The sequence below is a fragment of the Cetorhinus maximus genome, chromosome 23, assembly GCF_964194155.1.
Source record: "Cetorhinus maximus chromosome 23, sCetMax3.hap1.1, whole genome shotgun sequence".
NCBI classification, from domain to species: Eukaryota; Metazoa; Chordata; class Chondrichthyes; order Lamniformes; family Cetorhinidae; genus Cetorhinus; species Cetorhinus maximus.
Genome location: NC_135901.1, coordinates 30,412,143 through 30,432,711, shown reverse-complemented (window position 1 = coordinate 30,432,711; position 20,569 = coordinate 30,412,143). Strand labels below are relative to the sequence as shown.

The 20,569-nt window shown below is 46.7% G+C and overlaps 4 protein-coding genes and 1 long non-coding RNA gene across 5 annotated transcripts in view; 2 read left to right on the top strand and 3 right to left on the bottom strand.

Annotated features, from left to right (window-relative positions):
• Positions 1 to 20,569, top strand: part of LOC144697287 (uncharacterized) — a 685,032-nt gene that overhangs the window by 100,815 nt on the left and 563,648 nt on the right. The gene's annotated exons all lie outside the window — the stretch shown is intronic.
• Positions 1 to 20,569, top strand: part of LOC144697361 (uncharacterized) — a 392,999-nt gene that overhangs the window by 128,668 nt on the left and 243,762 nt on the right. The window lies entirely within an intron of this gene.
• The window catches only part of LOC144697353 (uncharacterized), a 258,803-nt gene that overhangs the window by 80,446 nt on the left and 157,788 nt on the right, over positions 1 to 20,569 (bottom strand). The window lies entirely within an intron of this gene.
• LOC144697960 (uncharacterized) overlaps positions 1 to 20,569 on the bottom strand; it is a 274,230-nt gene that overhangs the window by 156,962 nt on the left and 96,699 nt on the right. The gene's annotated exons all lie outside the window — the stretch shown is intronic.
• Positions 1 to 20,569, bottom strand: part of LOC144697288 (uncharacterized) — a 211,873-nt gene that overhangs the window by 167,406 nt on the left and 23,898 nt on the right. The window lies entirely within an intron of this gene.

Genomic DNA, 20,569 nt, shown 5'->3' with positions numbered 1-20,569 from the left:
TCTTTAACAGAAAGTGAGTCAATAGTATCTTTCAAATGAGTAGATACTTGAAGGGGAAGAATTTGCAGGGCTGTGGGGAAAGAGCAGAGCAGTTGGATGAATCAGAGAGTCCTTTCAAAGAGATGGCAGTGCACGATGGGCGAATGGATTCCTGCAGCCTGTGAATCTGAGCTTCCTGCTTTTGTGCAGGTTAAAAGGAACAGATTTCATTTCAGCCTCTTCCCTGTATCTGTATTAAAGAGACTTGTTTTTGTTCAGCTCTGAGTGACCGATATAACAATGTCTCCACTCCTCTGTATATTTAAACATCGAACAAAGCCTTGCCTGGCCGATTATAGTCAACAGCCTTCCTGTAGCTCCCTCTGGACACAGCAATGGTCCCATTGTTCTGCTCCATGGAACATTGTACGAAAATGGTTAAATCCAATAAAATTAAGCTAGTAACAACATTGATTAATGGTCTAATGATAACAAGCCTCATTCGAGATGTGGTAATGCTGATTTAAGGATTAAAAGTGGGTTTCGAGAACCATCTTGGGTTTGTGAGTTGGTCTGTAGCTGTGGAGATACTGAGTGACTCCTGGGGCAGGATTGTGGGAAATCTCTGTTGGTTCAGGAACCTGAGGAAGATTCACACTCATACCTGAGGTGGTCGCCCAATTGAGGTGGGGAAAGTCGTTCGTGTATTTCAAAATTATGCCTTTTTCTTTAAATACACATTGATATTGTTTGTTATTTCAGAGTCCTATCTTGCCTGATGGTTAAGTCTTTTCCAAATTAAAGCATTTGAGAGGGTCAATTTGAAATTTAGGGGTTTAATTAGGGACCGAGTAATTAGGCGCCTGTATCCAATTTTATTTACATACCCCTTTAACACTGAGAGACAGCCTCGAGAAGGTGCAAGAAAGATTCACAGGGATGATACCAGAACTGAGAGTGTTTAAGTTACAGGATAGATTGAACAGGTTGGGAATATTTTCTCTAGAAATGAGAAAGCTGAGGGCTGACCTGATAGAGGACTTTAAGATTATGACAGGGGGCGACAGGGTTGGTGTCATCAAGTCATCACTGTCAGTGCAGGATAGAAATTCAGAACTGAGAATTCCAGTTCTCATGAAACATGTTTCTCCCTCTCAAACTATAACTATCCTCCACATATTCCCTCCTCCCTGTTGATTGTAACCCTAATTCATCCGATTATCCTCCTCCTGCTTTTCCCCCAATTCTCCTCCCCTGATGGTGCTGACTCTCTGGTTCAGTTTCACGCTCACCTATTGCCCTCCCCAATGTGTCACCCAGGCGTCTAAATCTTTACACCTGAAGTTAACAAACTGTCCAACAGGAGATTCACTTTGCATTGATGGGCCGGGCTGGGCTATGCGGTGAGAATGAGACAGTTGATCAGACTGTTTATGATAGGGGTCTTGGAGTTGGGGGCAGTGGGGAAGTTCAAGTGTCAGCCTTCAGTAACACAGCAACTTGTATTTATACAGCACCTTTAACATAACATCCCGCGGAGTTTCACAGGATCATGGTGAAACAAAATTTTACATAAGTTTTGATGAAAGTGTTCAAGAGCATGATTTTTAAAATTCATTCACAAGATATGGGCTTCGCTCACTAGACCAGCATTTATTGCCCATCCTGAGTTGCCCTTGAGAAGGTGGTGGTGAGCTGCCTTCTTGAACTGCTGCAGTCCATGTGGTGTAGGTACACCCACAGTGATGTTAGGAAGGGAGTTCCAGGATTTTCACCTAGCAACAGTGAAGGAACTGCAATATATTTCCAAGTCAGGATGGTGAGTGACTTGGAGGGGAATTTCCAGGTGGTGGTGTTCCCATCTATCTGCTGCCCTTGTCCTTCTAGATTGTAGTGGTCGTGGGTTTGGAAGGTGCTGTCGAAGGAGCCTTGGTGAATTCCTGCAGTGCATCTTGTAGATGGTACACACTGCTGCTACTGTGTGTTTGGTGGTAGAGGGAGTGAATGCGTATGGGGTGCCAATCAAGTGGGCTGCATTGTCCTGGACGGTGTCAAGTTTCTTGAGTGTTGTGGGAGTTGTGCTCATCCAGGCGAGAGGGGAGTAGTCCATCACACTCCTGACTTGTGCCTTGTAGATGGTGGACACGTTTTGGGGAGTCAGGAAGTGAGTTATTCATCGCAGGATTCCCAGCCTCTGACCTGTTCTTGTAGCCACAGTAGTTACGTGGCTGGTCCAGATCAGTTTCTGGTCAACGGTAACCCCCAGTATGTTGATCGTGGGGGTTTCAGTGATGGTAATGCCATTGAACGTCAAGATGCTATGGTTGGGATTCTCTCTTGTTGGAGATGGTCATTGCCTGACACTTGTGTAGCATGACACTTGTATCTACCTGCCACTTGTCAGCCCAAGCCTGGATATTGTCCAGGTCTTGCTGCATTTGGACATGGACTGCTTCAGCATCTGAGGAGTCACGAATGGTGCTGAACATTGTGCAATCATCAGCGAGCATCTGCACTTCTGATCCTATGATGGAAGGAAAGTCATTGATGAAGCAGCTGAAGATGGTTGGGCTGAGGACACCATCCTGAGGAACTCCTGCATTGATGTTCTGGAGCTGAGGTGATTGACCTCCAACAACCACAACCATCTTCCTTTGTGTTAGGTATGACTCCAACCAGCGGAGAGTTTTCCTCCTGATCCCCATTAACTCCAGTTTTGCTAGGGCTGCTTGATGCCACACTCAGTCAAATGCTGCCTTGATGTCAAGGGCAGTCACTCTCACCTCACCTCGGGACTTCAGCTCTTTTGTCCATGTTTGAACCGAGGCTATGATGAGATCAGGAGCTGAGTGGCCCTGGCGGAACCCAAACTGGGTGTCAGTGTGCAGGTTATTGCTAAGCGAGTGCTGCTTGATAGCACTGTTGATGACCCCTTCCATTACTTTACTGATGATGGAGTGTAGACTGATGGGGCGGTAATAGGCAGGGTTGGATTTGTCCTGCTTTTTGTTTACAGGACATACCTGGGCAATTTTCCACATAGCCAGGTAGATACAAGTGTTGTAGCTGTACTGGAACAGCTTGGCTAGGGACATGGCATGTTCTGGAGCACAAGTCTTCAGTACTATTGCCGGAATATTGTCAGGGCCCATAGCCTTTGCAGTATCCAGTGCCTTCAGCCATTTCTTGATATCACCTGAAATGAATCGAATTGGCTGAAACCTGGCATCTGTGATGCTGGGGACCTCCGGAGGAGGCCGAGATGGATCATCCACTCGGGGCTTCTAGCTGAAGATTGTAGCAAATGCTTCAGCCTTATCTTTTGCACTGCTGTGCTGGGCACTCCCATCATTGAGAATGGGGATAATTGTGGAGCAACCTCCTCCAGTGAGTTGTTTAATTGTCCACCACCATTCACAACTGGATGTGACAGGATTGCAGAGCTTACATCTGACCCATTGTTTGTGGGATCGCTTATCTCTGTCTATCAGTTGCTGCTTATGCTGTTTGGCACACAAGTAGTCCTGTGTTGCAGCTTCACCGGACTGACCTCGTTTTTAGGTATGCCTGGTGCTCCTGCACTCTTCATTGAACCAGGATTGGTCCCCTGGCTTGATGGTAATGGTAGAGTGGGGGATATGCTGGGCCATGAGGTTACAGATTGTGGTTGATTACAATTCTGCTGCTGCTGATGGCCCACAGCGCCTCATGGATGCCCTTCCTTGAGTTGCTAGATCTGTTTGAAATCTATCCCATTTAGCACAATGGTGGCACCACACAACATGATGGAGCGTATCCTCAATGTGAAGACGGGAGTTGGTGGTCTCTCCGACCGATACTGTCATGGACAGATGTATCTGTGACTGGTAGATTGAGGATGAGGTCAAATATGTTCTTCCCTCTCGTTGGTTTCCTCACCACCTGCTGCAGACCTAGTCTAGCAGTGATGTCTTTTAGGACTCAGCCAGCTCGGTCAGTAGTGGTGCTACCGAGCCACTCTTGGTGATGAACATTGAAGTCCCCTACCCAGAGTACATTCCGCGCCCTTTGCACCCTCAGTCCTTCCTCCAAGTGGTGTTCAACAAGGAGAAGCACTGACACATCAGCTGAGGGAAGGCGGTACAGGGCAATCAGCAGGAGGTTTCTTGCCCATGTTTGACCTGATGCTATGAGACTTCATGGGGTCCGAAGTCGATTCATGAGGACTCCCAGGGCAACTCCCTCCTGATTGTATACCACTGTGCCATCCACCTCTGCTGGACCTGTCCTGCTGGAGGACAGGACATACCCAGGGATGGTGACAGTGGTGTCTGGGACATTATCTGTAAGGTATGATTCCGTGAAGGTGACTATGTCAGGCTGTTGCTTCACTAGTCTGTGGGACAGCTCTCCCAATTTTGGCTCTAGCCCCCAGATGTAAGGAGGACTTTGCAGGGTCGACAGGGCTGGGTTTGCCGTTGTCGTTTCCGGTGCCTCGGTCGATGCCGGGTGGTCCGTCCGGTTTCGTTCCTTTTCATTGACTTTTTAGCGGTTTAATACAACTGTATGACTCGCGAGGCCAGAGTCAACCACATTACTGCAGATCTGGAGTCACCTGTAGGCCAGACCAGGTAAGGACGGCAGATTTCCTTCCCTGAAGGACACTAATGAACCAGATGGGTTTTTACAACAATTGACAATGGTTTGTTTCATGGTCCAGATTTTTATTGAATTGAAATTTCACCGTCTGCTGTGTCCGGATTCGAAATCCCCTGAGCATTACCCTGAGTCCTTGGATTCCCAGCCCAGTGACAATACCACTCGCCACCACCTCCCCCTATTTATATGGCTGATCCAGTTCAGTTTCTGGTCAATGATGACCCCCAGGATGTTAACAGGGAAGCTCAAAACTTCTGCTCCTCTTTGTGAAGACCTGACAGTGCTCGGTACCGGAGAAAATGGCGTTTCCATAACTCCCACTGCTGGTCTCTCTGTGGGTCCTCGAGGCAGGGACTGCTCTCCAGGTACGGTCACCGTTACCTCTCTCCAGCGCCTCCTTCAGGGCAGGGACTGCTCACCAGGTACAGTCACCGTTACCTCTCTCCAGAGCCTCCTTCAGGACAGGGACAGGGACTGCTCACCAGGTACAGTCATCGTTACCTCTCTCCAGCGCCTCCTTCAGGATAGGGACAGGGACTGCTCACCATGCACAGTCATCATTACCTCTCTCCAGCACCTCCTTCAGGACAGGGACAGGGACTGCTCACCACGTAGTCATCATTACCTCTCTCCAGCGCCTCCTTCAGGGCAGGGACAGGGACTGCTTACCAGGTACGGTCATCGTTACCTCTCTCCAGAGCCTCTTTTTCTGCCAGTTTTTTATGAGCTGCTTTCAGAGGTTTCTTCACTCTGTGGTTCCTTCGATAACACCGATCTGTTTTTTACATCGATGTCTCACTTGCTGCCACCATGTTCGGAAATGTGTCCTTCTATCTCGGACTCTAGGCCTGGGACGTGATTAGCAGACAAACTGTAGACACACTCTGGTATCTGCTAAACACTCCAAATACGTTACAGAGAAAGCATGTTATTCCGAGGCACGATTCCAACTTCTCTCTCTCACTCTCAGAGAGAGAGTCTAACACGTGACTGACTGATGTCAGCGGTACATCATTAACTATGTCACCATTAGCATATCCCATCTGTTAACCCTTTCTACTACAGTTCGATCATGGATGTGGTGAACAGCAGCAAGAACAGCAGAATCAAATCCCTGTAATCACTTTTGACCCCACTGGTGCCTCAGCAAGTTGGATACCTGAGTGAAGCCCTTCCCACACTCGGAGCAGGTGAACAGCCTCTCCCCGGTGTGAACTCGCTGGTGTGTCAGAAGGTGGGATGAATCACTGAATCGCTTCCCACACTCAGAGCAGGTGAATGGCTTCTCCCCGGTGTGAACTCGTCAGTGTGTCAACAGTTGGGATGACCGAGTGAAACACTTCCCACACTCAGAGCAGGTGAACGGCCTCTCACCGGTGTGAACTCGCCTGTGTGTCAGAAGGTGGGATGACTGACTAAATTTCTGCCCACACTCAGAGCAGGTGAACGGCCTCTCCCCGGTGTGAACTCACTGGTGTGTCTGCAGGCTGGATAACTGAGTGAATCCCTTCCCACAATCAAAGCAGGTGAACGGCCTCTCCCCAATGTGAATTCTCTGTTGTCTCAGCAAAGTAGACGAACGGCTGAATCCCTTCCCACATTCACTGCAATTGAACAGCCTTTCTCCAGTGTGAACTCGCTGATGCATCAGCAGGTTGGATGAATCGCTGAATCTCTTCCCACACTCAGAGCAGGTGAACGGCCTCTCCCCGGTGTGACTGTGTCGATGAGTTTCCAGTGCAGATGGGGTATGGAATCCCTTCCCACAGTCCCCATATTTCCACAGTGTCTCCATGGTGCGGGTGTACTTGTGTCTCTCCAGGTTCAATGATCAGTTGAAGCCACGTCCACAGACAGTCTCTCCCCGCTATGAATGGTGCGATGGTTTTTTCAGTCTGTGTTACTGGTTAAAGCTCTTTCCACAGTCAGAGCACAGGAACACTCTCACTCGAGTATGTGTGTCTCGGTGCTTTTCCAGTCCCATTGATGTTAAAGCCTTTTAAGCAGACAGAACAGACAAACACTTCTCCTTCTATATTCAAAGGCTGATGATATTCAGGTGCTAATAAATCAAGCGACTCTGTCAGATCTTGACATGGTGATTGGTTTGAGATTTCTGTTGCAAATCCTCCCTTTCTAATATCCTGTAAAAGGAGTTTACAAAAGTCATCAGTGTCAGTACAGGATAGAAATTCAGAACAGACAATTCTAGTTTCTGTGGATCATTCTTTCCTTTTTTACCCCAACAGTCATCCCAGACACTCTTCCACCATTTTCACTCTACTGGGCCTAACATTTACCCTCCCAGTTCTCCTGAAGGTGCTGATTCATGCTGATGTACAGATCCATACATACGAATGCACAAACATACGAACATACGAATTAGGAGCATGAGTTGGCCACTTGCCCCCTCAAGCTTGCTCCACATTCAATAAGATCATGACTGATCTGAATGTAATCTCAACCTCACATTACTGCCCACCCCCAAAAACCTTACACCCCCTTATTAATCAAGAATCTATCTAGCTGTGCCTTAAAAATGTTCAAAGACTCTGCTTCCACCGCCTTTTGAGGAAGAGGGCTCCAAAGGCTCACCACCCTCTGAGAGAAAAAATTTCTCCTCCGCTCTGTCTGAAATGAGCGACCCCTTATTTTTAAAGTGACCCCTGATACTAGATTCTGCCACAAGAGGAAACCTCGTCTCCGTATCCACCCTGCCAAGGCCCTTCAGGATTTTAAACGTTTCAATTAAGTTGCCTCTTACTCTTCTAAATTCCAGTGGATACAAGCCTAACCTGTCCAGCCTTTCCTCATAAGACAACCCACCCATTCTTGGTATTAGTCCAGTAAACTTTCTCTGAATTGCTTCTAACGCGTTTGCATCTTTCTTTAAACAAGGAGACCATCACTGTACACAGTACTCCAGATGTGGTCTCACCAGTGCCCTGTACAACTGAAGCATAACCTCCCTACTTTTGTATTCAATTCCCCTCACAATAAATGATAACATTCGATTAGCTTTCCTAATTACTTGCTGTACCTGCATATTACCTTTACTGATTCATGCACTAGAACACCCAGATCCCTCTGAATTTCAGAGCTCTGCAATTTCTCACCATTTAGATAATATGCTACTTTTTCATTCTTCCTGCCAAAAGGAACGATTTCACATTTGTCCACATTATACTCCATTTAACTGATCTTTGCCCACTCACTTGACCTACATATGTCACTTTGTAGCCTCCTTACATCCTCTCTAGAATTTACTTTCCTACCTATTTTTGTGTAATTTGCAAATCTAGCCACCATTCCTTTGGTCCCTTTATCCAATTCATTTATATAAATTGTAAAAAGTTGAGGCCCCAGCACTGATCCCTGTGGCACACCACTCGTCACATCCTGCCAACCAAAAAAAAATTGGTTGAACATGATTTCAATTTTACAAAACCATGTCGACTCTGCTTGATTGCCTTGAATTTTTCTAAGTGCCCTGCTATAACATCTTCAATAATAGCTTCTAACATTTTCCCTGTGACAGATATATAGTCACTGCTTCATGTCATGGACACAGAGACCTGAAAATCTTTATGCAGGCTGCTAGTCATATATATGTGTGTATACTGGACCACAAATTTGTGCAATATACACTATATTACTTGATCAGAGATATAGAGGGGATGCATGGAAGAACATTACTTTGGAGCGAGTTGCAATGACCTCAAACACGCTGCCTGTAAGGGTGCTGGAAGGGGAGATGATCAATAGTGTCAACCCAAATTTGTACGGTCACTTGAAGGAAACAAACTTACAGGGGAAGGGGGCCGACTGGATTGTTATACAGAGAGTCGGCCATGGACTCACATTGGTGAATGGACTCCTGTGCTGTAACGACTCTATGACTGGAAATTTATAACATAGCAACAATACTATATTAAAACACTAGAAATAATAATCAATTAAATGTATTACAGACCCATAAATAATATATCTAATATGTATCAAATAACAACACTGGGCATATCTCTGTGCTGCATTAATTTACTGTCCCTTTAAATGTCAGCCATCTCCTGGGGGAAACCACCCCTTTAATTGTGAACATTAGGAAAGAGACCATCCTTTTAGCCAGACAAATAAATGTGTCAAGCTGAAGGAGCAAAGGATGTCAATGTCTTTAAGAGAGAGAGAGAGACCTGGGCCAACCCTTCCAGAGTCTGCACCCTCCCTGGATTCACTTCCTTTCCCTTCAGTTCCTGCAAGTCAACAATTTGCCCCCAGAATGAGAAAAGAAATGGAAAGAGGGAGAAAAGAAAGTGTTTTGCTCACAGATGTTGGACACAGGAGGAAGTTTTAGTCTGTGTAAAGCTCAATCTTCATTCACACAAAGCCCGCTCTCTGATTGGCTGGAGAACAAGAGTCGTTCCGTCCTCCAACGATTGGTTAATCCCTCGCTTGAAGACAATGGGGCACCGGAAGGGAAGAGGCGTTATGGGCTCTCCCCTGCACATGCGCATATGCCCCCTCCCTTGGACATGCGCAGTCCCGGCAGCCCGCCTACGCGGCGGATAGAGCGGTTTCCCCAGTGCGAGAGATTGTGGGAGCTCAAGCCGCCATTACTCATCCAGAGCCCAGTCTCCAAACTCTTGGGACTGGGATGGAAAGTGGGGGTGGGTGGTGCAATGACCCCACCCTGACACAAAGTGCATGTGGGTAGTCACTGGATTTGATTGTGACGTCCCCTTAGCAAAACAGTTTGTTAACGGCAGGTGTAAAGATTTAGACACCTGGGTGACATATTGGGGAGGGCAATTGGTGAGTGTGAAACTGAATCCTGGAGTCAGCACCTTCAGGGGAGGAGAATTGGGGGGAAAGCAGGAGGGGGATAATAGGAGGAATTAGTGTTCAATTAAATAGGGAGGAGGGTGTATGTGGGGGACAGAGATTTATAGCTCGAGAGGCGGCGGGATAGTGACATTGTCAGTGGGCTGGTATTCCCGAGACCCCGGGTAATTCTCTGGGGACCCGAGTTCGCCACCACAGCAGCTGGCAAAATTTGAATTCCACAAATACCTGGAGTTTAAGGTTTGATGATGACAATGAAACCATTGCCGATTGTTGCAAAAACCCTTCTGATTCCATAAGGAAATCTGCTATCCTTAACCAGTCTGGCCTACATGTGACTCCAGACCCACAGCAATGCGGTTGACTCGTAAATGCCCTCTGAACAAGGGCAATTTGGTATGAGCCACCCACATCCCAGAAACGACTGAGAAAAAGGATGTTCTATGACATAATCTTGAACAACTTAATCAATTTCTGTTTCAAAATGCTCTTTGGGACTTTGACCTTGAACCCGCAATGGACTATGTCAGAGGTAAAGGTCATACTGGGCTCAATTACATTGAAAATACATCACAGAAACAGGACGTTTTGTTACATTTTGTTACATTGAAGGATGTTGTTTTATTGAAGGCTGCCTCTTGAACTCCCTCACTGCTCCTAATTCCAAGACCCCTGTGATGAACAGTCTGATCAACAATCTCATTCCCACAGCACAGCCCAGCCCAGCCATTCTCAGTGAATCTCCTCTCCTCAGGCTCCCTTGTGACTCTGTCCCTGCTCTCTCACTGTGTTGAGTTCAGGTGTGAACAAAACATTTTTGTCTTCAGATTTTCACTCTGAAAGGTTTAATGCACCAGGAGACGATGAATAGGCTGGGTCACTTCACTCTTGGAAAGACAAGGCTGAGGGCTAATGGAGGTTTTTATAATTCTGAAAGGTTTTGATAGATACAGAGAATGTTTCCACTTGTAGGAGGGAGAGCAAAACTAGAGGCCATCAACATAATAGTGATTGATAAATCTAATCTGGAATTCGGGAGAAACTTCTTTCCCAGAGAGCGGTGAGAATGTGGAACTCGCTACCACAGGGAGTAGTGGAGGTGAATAACATAGATACATTTAAGGAGGAGCTGGGTAAACACATCGGGGAGAAATGAACAGAAGGATTCGCTGAGAGTGAGGTCAGAAAGAATGAGAGGAGACTCAAGTGAAGTATAAACACTGGCATCGATTGGGTGGGCTGAATGACCTGTTTTTATGCTGTGTATTCAATGTATTTGAAGCTGGTATTGCCTTTAACTCTGACATAATCAATTCCGGGTTAAAGAGAAACAGTTTAACTCACAGAAGAACATTTCAGCTCATTGTTTCCAGCTATTGTCCAATCACTGCCTCTTGTCAGTCAGGTGTCCGAGTGAGGAGCCAAGACATTCAATTCAAATACAAACATCTCATGTGATTGGTTCCAATTTAACTTTGAAGAGCAGATCTTTTGAAAATGGACGGAAACTATTTAAATTTACTGGCTCCCAGTCACTTCCTAAAACAATTATTATTTATCAGCCAGTCTTTTTCATATTGGAGAGTCTGTTTCATCCAGCACAACGCAGCCCACTTTAATGGCAGCCCATCCGCCACCTTCAATACTCACTCCCACCACCAGTGCAGTACAGTGGCTGCAGCGTGTACCATCTACAAGATGCATTGCATTGACTCACAGAAGCTCCTTCAACATCACCTTCCAAACCCACTACATCTACCATCTCGAATAGCAACAGACACATGGGAACAGCATCTGTTGAGATTCCCCTCTGAGTGGCGCACCATCCTGACTTGGATCTCTATTGTTCAGGAAGAGAAGCGCGAGAGACACGGGCAGTTGAAGAGAAGCGCGAGAGGAGTCGGGAGTTGAAGAGAAGCGCGAGAGGAGCCGGCAGTTGAAGAGAAGCGCGAGAGGAGCCGGCAGTTGAAGAGAAGCGCGAGAGGAATCGGGAGTTGAAGGGAAGCGCGAGAGGAATCGGGAGTTGAAGAGAAGCGCGAGAGGAGCCGGGAGTTGAAGGGAAGCGCGAGAGGAGCCGGCAGTTGAAGGGAAGCGCGAGAGGAGCCGGCAGTTGAAGGGAAGCGCGAGAGGAGCCGGCAGTTGAAGAGAAGCGCGAGAGGAGTCGGCAGTTGAAGAGAAGCGCGAGAGGAGCCGGAAGCTGAAGGGAAGCGCGAGAGAGCCGGGAGTTGAAGAGTCACCAGCTGCAGATCCTGGAAGCCCGGGTTTCGGAGTTGAAGCGGAGGCTGGAAGACTGAAGCATCCGCGAGGTGGAGAGTATCATGGATAGAAGGTATAGAGAGGGGAATGGCCTCTCAGGGGTAAGCAGCAACAGGCAAATTCGTTACATCACGGTTGGCTCTGCTGCACAGGGGAGGAGTAAAAAGTGTGGGAATGCAATAGTTATAGGGGATTCAATTGTAAGGGGAATAGATAGGCGTTTCTGTGGCCGCAAATGAGACTCCAGGATGGTATGTTGCCTCCCTGGTGCAAGGGTCAATGATGTCTCAGAGCGGCTACAGGACATTCTGAAGGGGGAGGGTGAACAACCAGTGGTTGTGGTACACATTGCTACAAACGACAGAGGTAAAATTCTAGAGTCCATTATAAAAGATGTAATAGCTGCGCACATGGAAAACAGTAGCAGAATCGGACAGAGTCAGCATGGATTTATGAAAAGGAAATCATGCTTGACAAATCTACTGGAATTTTTCGAGGATGTAACCAGTAGAGTTGATGAGAGGGAGCCAGTGGATGTGGTTTATTTGGATTATCAGAAGGCTTTCGACAAAGTCCCACATAAGAGATTGGCGTGTAAAATTAAAGCGTATGGGATTGGGGGTCGTGTATTGAGATGGATAGAAAACTGGTTGGCAGACAGGAAACAAAGAGTAGGAATAAATGGGTCTTTTATGAATGGCAGGCAGTGACTAGTGAGGTACTGCAGGGATCAGTGCTGGGAGCCCAGTTATTCACAATATATATTAATGATTTAGATGAGGGAATTAAATGTAATATCTCCAAATTTGCAGATGACACAAAGCTGGGTGGGAGGGTGAGCTGTGAGGAGGATGCAGAGATGCTTCAGTGTGATTTGGACAAGCTGAGTGACTGGGCAAATGCTTGGCAGATGCAGGAAAATGTGGATAAATGTGAGGTTATCCATTCTGGTAGCAAAAACAGGAAGGCAGACGAATGGCTCTAAATTGAAAGAGGGGAATGTGCAACAAGACCTGGGTGTTCTTGTATGCCAGTCGCCAAAGGTAAGCATACAAGTGCAGCAGGTGGTAAAGAAGGCAAATGGTATGTTGGCCTTCATAGCCAGAGTATTCAAGTACAGGAACAGGGATGTCTTGCTGCAATTGTATCGGGCCTTGGTGAGACCACACCTGGAATATTGTGTGCAGTCTTGGTCCTTATCTGAGGAAGGATGTACTTGCTATAGAGGGAGTGCAGCGAAGGTTTACCCAATTGATTCCTGGGATGGCGGGACTGACATATGAGGAGAGATTGAGCCGATTAGGATTATATTCATTGGAGTTCAGAAGAATGAGGGGGGATCTCATAGAAAGCTATAAAATTCTAACAGGGCTAGACAGGGTAGATGCAGGAAGGATGTTCCCGATGGTAGGGGAGTCCAGAACCAGGGGTCACAGTCTGAGGATATGGGGTAGACCATTTCGGATTGAGATGAGGAGAAATGTCTTCACCAAGAGAGTGGTGAGCCTGTGGAATTCGTTACCACAGAAAGTAGTTGACACCAAAACATTGTATGTTTTTAAGGAGTTAAATATGGCTCTTGGGGTGAAAGGGATCAAAGGGACTGGGGAGAAAGCGGGAGCAGGCTATTGAGTTGGATGATCAGCCATGATCATAATGAATGGTGGAGCAGGCTCGTGGAGTGAAATGGCCTACTCCTGCTCCTCGTATCTTTGTAAAAGAAAAAGGGGTGAGGTCCTAAAAGCAGAATATAGGGAGTTCGGACGTAAGTTGAAAAGTAGGTCCTCAAAGGTATTGATCCCAGGATTACTACCAGTGCCACGTGCTAGTCAGAGTAGAAATAGCAGCGTATATCAGATGAATACATGATTGAAAAGATGGAGCGAGGGGGATGGTTTCAGATTCATGGGACATTGGGACCGGTTCTGGGCCAGTGCAACCAGTACAAACTGGACAGGTTGCAGCTGGGCAGGACCAGGACTGATGTCCTAGGGGAAACATTTGCCAGAGTGGTTGGGGAGGGTTTAAGCTAAAATGGCAGGGGGGTGGCAACCTATGCAAGGGGTCAGAGGAAGGGAAATCAAGGACATGAACAAAAGACAGAAAGGGGAATTAGAAAAGTGATAGGCAGAGAAATCAAGGGCAAGAATCAAACAGGGCCTCAGTGAAAAATATTGGGAATGGGACAAGTAATGTTAAAAAGATAAGCCTTAAGGCTTTATGCCTTAACACGAGGAGCATTTGCAATAAAGTGGATGAATTAAATGTGCAAATAGATGTAAACAGGTATGATATAGTCGGGATTACGGAAACATGGCTGCAGGGTGACCAGGGATGGGTATTCAGTATTTAGGAAGGACAGACAAAAAGGAAAAGGCGGTGGAGTGGCATTGCTGGTTAAAGAGGAAATTAACAAATAGTGAGGAAAGATATTAGCTCCGACGATGTGGAATCTCTGTGAGTAGAGCTGAGAAACACTAAGGGGCAAAAAACGTTAGTGGGGGTTGTATATAAACCCCCAAACTGTAGCGGTGATGTTGGGAATGGCATTAAACAGGAAATTAGAAATGCATGCAATAAAGGAACATCTATAATTATGGGTGGCTTTAATCTGCATATAGATTGGGCAAATCAAATTAGTAACAATACCGTAGAGGAGGAATTCCTGGAGTATAAAGGGGATTGTTTTCTGGGCCAATACGTTGAGGAACCAATGAGAGAACAGGCCACCCTAGACTGGGTATTTTCTAATGAGAAAGAAATAATTGGCAATCTAGTTGTGCGAGGCCCCTTGGGGATGAGCGAACAGAACATGATAGAATTCTTCATCAAGATGGAGAGTGACGTAGTTGATTCTGAGACGAGGGTCCTGAATCTTAATGAAGGAAACTACAATGGTATGAAGCGCGAGTTGGCTATGATGGATTGGGAAACATTACTTAAAGGGATGAGCTCAGTCAGTCTCATATTCTCACCTCAGAGTCTGAAGGTTATGGGTTCATGTCCCCACTCCAGAGACTCGAGTCCCCCATAATCCAGGGCTGGCACTCTTTCAGTCTTCAGCTGCCAGGTTCCTAAACTCTGGAATTCCCTCTCTTAACCCCTCCACTTCTCTCTCCTTTTAGACCCTGCTTAAAACCTACCTTTTCTTCTCTCACATCAAGGTCTCGACAAACTGCGTCCCCAAAACAAAGCTGATTTATTTGACATTTACCCAGAATATTAATCTCCAGCCTAGTTACAGGGGTTATTAACATCAACAGAAACAAACCTCAACTGTCAGAATGAACATGGTTCAGTCCTGGATGTGAATAGCAGCAGCAATAACAGCAGAATCCAGACCCTGGAGTGAACAGTGGACTCACTGGTGTGTCAGGAGCTGGGATGAGCGAGTGAATCCGTTCCCATACTCGGAACATTTAATCAGCCTCTCGCCAGTCTGAACCCACTGCTGGGCCAGCAGGCTGGCTGACTGAGTGACTCCATTCCCACATACGGAGCAGGTGAATGGCCTCTCCCCAGTGTGAGCTCACATATATGTAATCGAGCTGAATCGAGCTCTTACCACCTTCCATTGGTGTGTGTTGGAAGGTTTTACAAGTTGATGCTAAACCTGTTTGGCTGCATCGTGAATACACTTTCCTTTGCCATCAAGTCCTGGGGCGGGACTTGAACTGGGACCTTCTGGCTCAGAGGCTGGGACACTACCCACTGCTCCACTGGACATCCTCCGCTACCTTTCCTTCTCCTTCAATCTGATCCACATCGTCATGACCTGCACCATGGGTAAAACAAGGAGGCTAGTCCCAAATCCACCCCAGCCTGAATGTGGATCGATCCCTTTGGTGTTGGCACCAATCTGGTCCGCACCCACCATCCAGGCGACTCAGCCGACCAGCCCCCATCCCCCACAACGGATGTGAGTTGCTGCGGCAACATACACGGTTACAAACTACGGATAGTGATGGTCACAGCTCCAATTTCTTTCCACCATGTGGCTGAGCAGGAATCTCTCCCGCTCTTACCACCTTCCATTGGTGTGTGTTGGAAGGTTTTACAAGTTGATGCTAAACCAGTTTGGCTGCATTGTGAATACACTTTCCTTTGCCATCAAGTCCTGGGGCGGGACTTGAACTGGGACCTTCTGGCTCAGAGGCTGGGACACTACCCACTGCTCCACTGGACATCCTCCGCTACCTATTGCCCTCCCCAATATGTCACCCAGCTGTCTACACCTTGACAGAAAGAAAGTCATATTCTACTCAAAACATTAACTCCGTTTCTGTCTTCACAGATGATTCCAGACCTGTTGAGTGTCTCCAGCACTTTCTCTTTTGATTTCAGTCTAAGCATTTACGCTTGAAGTTAACAAACTGTTTTGCTAAGGGGACGTCATAATCACATCCAGTGACTACCCACATGTACTTTGTGTCCGGGTGGGGTCATTGCGCGCCCCACCCCCACTTTCCATTCCAGTCCCAGGAGTTGGGAGATTGGGCTCCAGATGAGTAATGGTGGCCGCAGCTCCCACAATCCCCCGCACTGGGGAAACCGCTCTATCCGCTTTCCCACATTCAGAGCAGGTGAACGGCCTCTCCCCAGTGTGAATTCGCTTGTTTTTATGCAGGTCGGATGAATTACTGAATCTCTTCTCACATTCAGAACAGATAAATGGCCTCTCCCCAATGTGAATTCGCTGCTGTGACCGCAATCTGGATAACTGACTGAACACATTCACACACACACAGCAGATGAATGGCCTCTCCCCAGTGTGAACTCGCTGATGTGTCAGCAGGTTGGATGAATGAGCGAATCCCTTCCCACACACAGAGCAGATGAATGGCCTCTCCTCAGTCCGACGGTGTAGATGAGCTTCCAACTCAGGTGGGGATCTGAGTCTTTTCCCACAGTCCCCCCATTTCCACGGTTTCTCCATGGTGCGCGTGCCCTTGTGTCTCTCCAGATCTGATGATCAGTTGAAGTCTTGTCCTCACACAGGACATGTATAATGTCTCGCTCCAGTGTGAATGGTGAGATGTTTTCTCAGGCTGTGTAACTGGTTAAATCTCTTTCCACAGTCAGTGCACTGGAACACTCTCTCTCGGGTGTGTCTGTGTCTCAGTGCTTTTCCAGTCACACTGATGTTTAAAATCTTTTGAACAAAAGAGACAAACATTTCTCCTTCTAGATTCAAAGGCTGATGATATTCAGGTCGCGATGAGTTGAGGGACTGTCAGATCTTGACGTTTGGTTTGAGATTTCTGTCTGGAAATCCTCCTCTTCTAATATCCTGTAAAAGCCATCATTCTCCCTCCATTCTCACTCTGTTGTAATATACATCCAACATTACCGCACTAAAAATGTGTGTACTACACAGAACTCTAACACATGATTAGAGATACGTGGGGCTGTGGGGAGGAACTTTATTTCAGGAGTAAGAGGTGATGACCTGGAACCCACTGCCTACGGGAATGGTGGATGCAGAGATGATCAATAATTTTAAAATGAAATTGGATGGACACTTGAAGTAAATAAACTTGCAGAGGAATGGGGAGATAGAGGGGAAATGAGACTGACTGGATTGCTCTACAGAGAATCGCATGGACTCAAGTTGTCAAACGGGCTCCTTCTGTGCTGTACTGACTCTATGATTGCAAATATATAACGCAACTCGGTCCGATATTACAAGATTGGAAAGGATAATAAATTAACTTAATTACACTATAAATAATATATCTAAAGAGTCCCCTATCACAACATTAGAAAAATCCATGTCCTCCATTATTATATTGTCCAGAGGGGCAAAATACTTACAAAATAAAGTATGGGATGCTTCAGCCATTGGGCTGGAAGCATGGGTGGTGGGACCGGGGGGATGGTGGGATGCTGGTGACCAAAAGAGCATGTTAGGGGGGTTTTTGGTTTCAAGGAGCGGGGGGTGGGGAGAAGGGGTCTTGAAACAATAATAGTGGGAGTTTAAAATCAACTAAAACTTACAACTTATCTTGTTCAGTCACATCATCTCTCTGCTGGCCAACTCACTGACTTGCAGTCCCACTCGAAACACTAAAAACTCACCCTGGAGACTCCAGTGATCAGTTTCCCACTGGCTGTCCTAGAAATACGGGACAAAAGTCAAACTAAGGGGCAATCCCTTAAAATACAGGACAGTTAATCACCCTGAAATTGTCCCCTTAAATGTCAGCCATCTCCTGGGTAAACCACCCCTTTAATTGTGAACATTAGGAAAGAGACCATCCTTTTAGCCAGACAAATGTGTCAAGCTGAGAGAGCAATGGATGTCAATGTCTTTAAGAGACAGTGAGACCTGGGCCAACCTTTCCAGAGTCTACACCCTCCCTGGATTCAATTCCTTTCCCTTCAATTCCTGCAAATCAACAATTTCCCCCCAGAATGAGAAAAGAAATGGAAAGGGGGAAACATTGATTTCCTCACAGATGTTGTCCAGAGGAGGAAGTTTTAGTCTGAAGCTCATTGTCCAACTTCCACATTGTGACGTCCACAATGGAACCCTGCCTGAATCAGCCAATAGGAATCACTGTGCTCAGCGGTGACGTCCTCGGGTTCCAGTCTGTAGGCCAGGCGCGTGGACACGGGAGCCCCGCCCCCGCCCCCACCCCCACCCCTTGTTCCCCCTCCACCTCCTTGAGCCAAGGTCTCCAGGCAACAACCGACTGACGGCTCCGGCCAGAGCAAGAAGCCGCTCGGAGAACTCGTGAGAGGGGAAGCTGCGCATGTGCGGGGGAGAGCCCGCACCATTCCCGTCATCTTGAGGGGCTGACCAATGGGAAGAGTCGGAGGACCGGAAGGACTCTGGTCCTCCAGCCAATCAGAGCGCGGTCTTTGTGTGAATGAAGATTGAGCTTCACACAGACTAAAAGTTCTTCCTGTGTCCATCATCTGTGAGTAAAACACTTTCTTTACTCCCCCTTTCCATTTCTTTTCTCATTCTGGGAGAAATTGTTGACTTGCATGAACTGAAGGGAAAGGAAGTGAATCCAGGGAGGGTGCAGATTCTGGAAAGGTTGGCCCAGGTCTCTCTCTCTTAAAGACATTGACATCCTTTGCTCCCTTCAGCCTGACACATTTATTTGTCTGGCCAAAAGGATGGTCTCTTTCCTAATGTTCACAGGAGATGGCTGACATTTAAGGGGACAGTAAATTCATATAGGACAGAGATATGTCCAATGTTGTTTTACGGTACATATTAGATTTGTTATTTATGGTTCTGTAATAAAGTATATTTATTATTAGTTCTAGTCTGATAATATAGTACTGTAGCGTCGTTATATATTTCCAGTCAAAAAGTCATTACGATACAATAGGAGTCCATTCAGCAACTCAAGTTCATGCTGACTCTCCATCGAGCAATCCAGTCAGTCACATTCCCCCTCCATATCCCTGCAAGTTTATTTCTTTCAAATTGATTTCATTCATCCATCCAATTTTGTTTTGAAATTATTAATCGTCTGCCCTTCCACCACCCTCATAGGCAGCGAGTTCCAGGTCATGTCCACTTGCTTCCTCATAAAATCTCTTCCTCACTTTCCCCCCCTGTATCTCTAATCAAGTGATACACATTGTTTATTACACACAGTTTTAGTCCAGTCATATATATGCCTGGCAGCCTGCATGAAGTTTTTCAGATCTCTTTGTTTCCAGAATAGGAAACAGTAAACATGGATCTGTTGGTCAGCATGAATCGGCACCTGCAGGAGAATTGGGTGTATATCAGGTACAGCAGAGTGAGAATGGTGGGAGTATGTGTGGAATGGAGATTTACAGCTTTTGTGGCTACAAGAGTGGGAATTCTGTGGAGAGTGACTCACCTTCTGACTCCCCAAAGCCTGTCTGCCAATTACAAGGCACAAGACAAGAGTGTGATGGAATACTCCCCACTTGACTGGATGAGCGCAGCTTCAACAACACTCGAAGCTCGACACCATCCAGGACAGAGCAGTTCGCTTGATTGGCACTGCATCCACAAACATTCACTCCCTCCACCACCGACACACAGTAGCAACAGTGTGTACCATCTACTAGATGCACTGCAGGAACTCACCAAGGCTTCTTTGACTGCACCTTTCAAAGCCGTAACCTCTATCATGTAGATGGACAAGAGCAGCAGACACATGGGAACATCACCACCTGGAAGCTCCCTTCCAAGCCACACACCATCCTGACTCAGAACTATATGTGCATTCATTCACTATCACTGGGTCAAAATCCTGGAACTCCCTTCCTAACAGCACTGTGGGTGTATTTGCAGCAGTCCAAGAAAGCAGCTCACCACCACCTTCTCAAGGGCAACTAGGGGTGGACAACAAATGCTGGCCGGGCCAGCGACACCCCCATCCCCATGAACGAATAAAAAAATGCAAAGAATGTTCCACAGTAAAGAGAATTGTCTGTTCTGAATTTCTATCCTGTACTGACAGTGATGATTTTGTAAATTCTTTTTACAGAATATTAGAAGAGGAGGATTTGCAAACAGAAATCTCAAACTGAACTTCACATCAAGATCTGACAGGGTCACTCAATTCATCAAGTCCTGAATATCATCAGCCTTTGTATCTGGGAGAAACTGTTCTGTCTACTTCATAAGATTTCAAACATCAATGTGACTGGAAAAACACCGAGACACACACACACACACCCGAGTGAGAGTGTTTCCAGTGCACTGACTGTGGAAAGGGCTTTAACCAGTTACACAGACTGAAAAAACATCACCACATTCACAACAGGGGGAAACTGTACACGTGTTCTTTGTGTGGGCGAAGCTTCAACTGATCGGCCCTGGAGAGACACAAGGACACCCGCACCATGGAGAAACCGT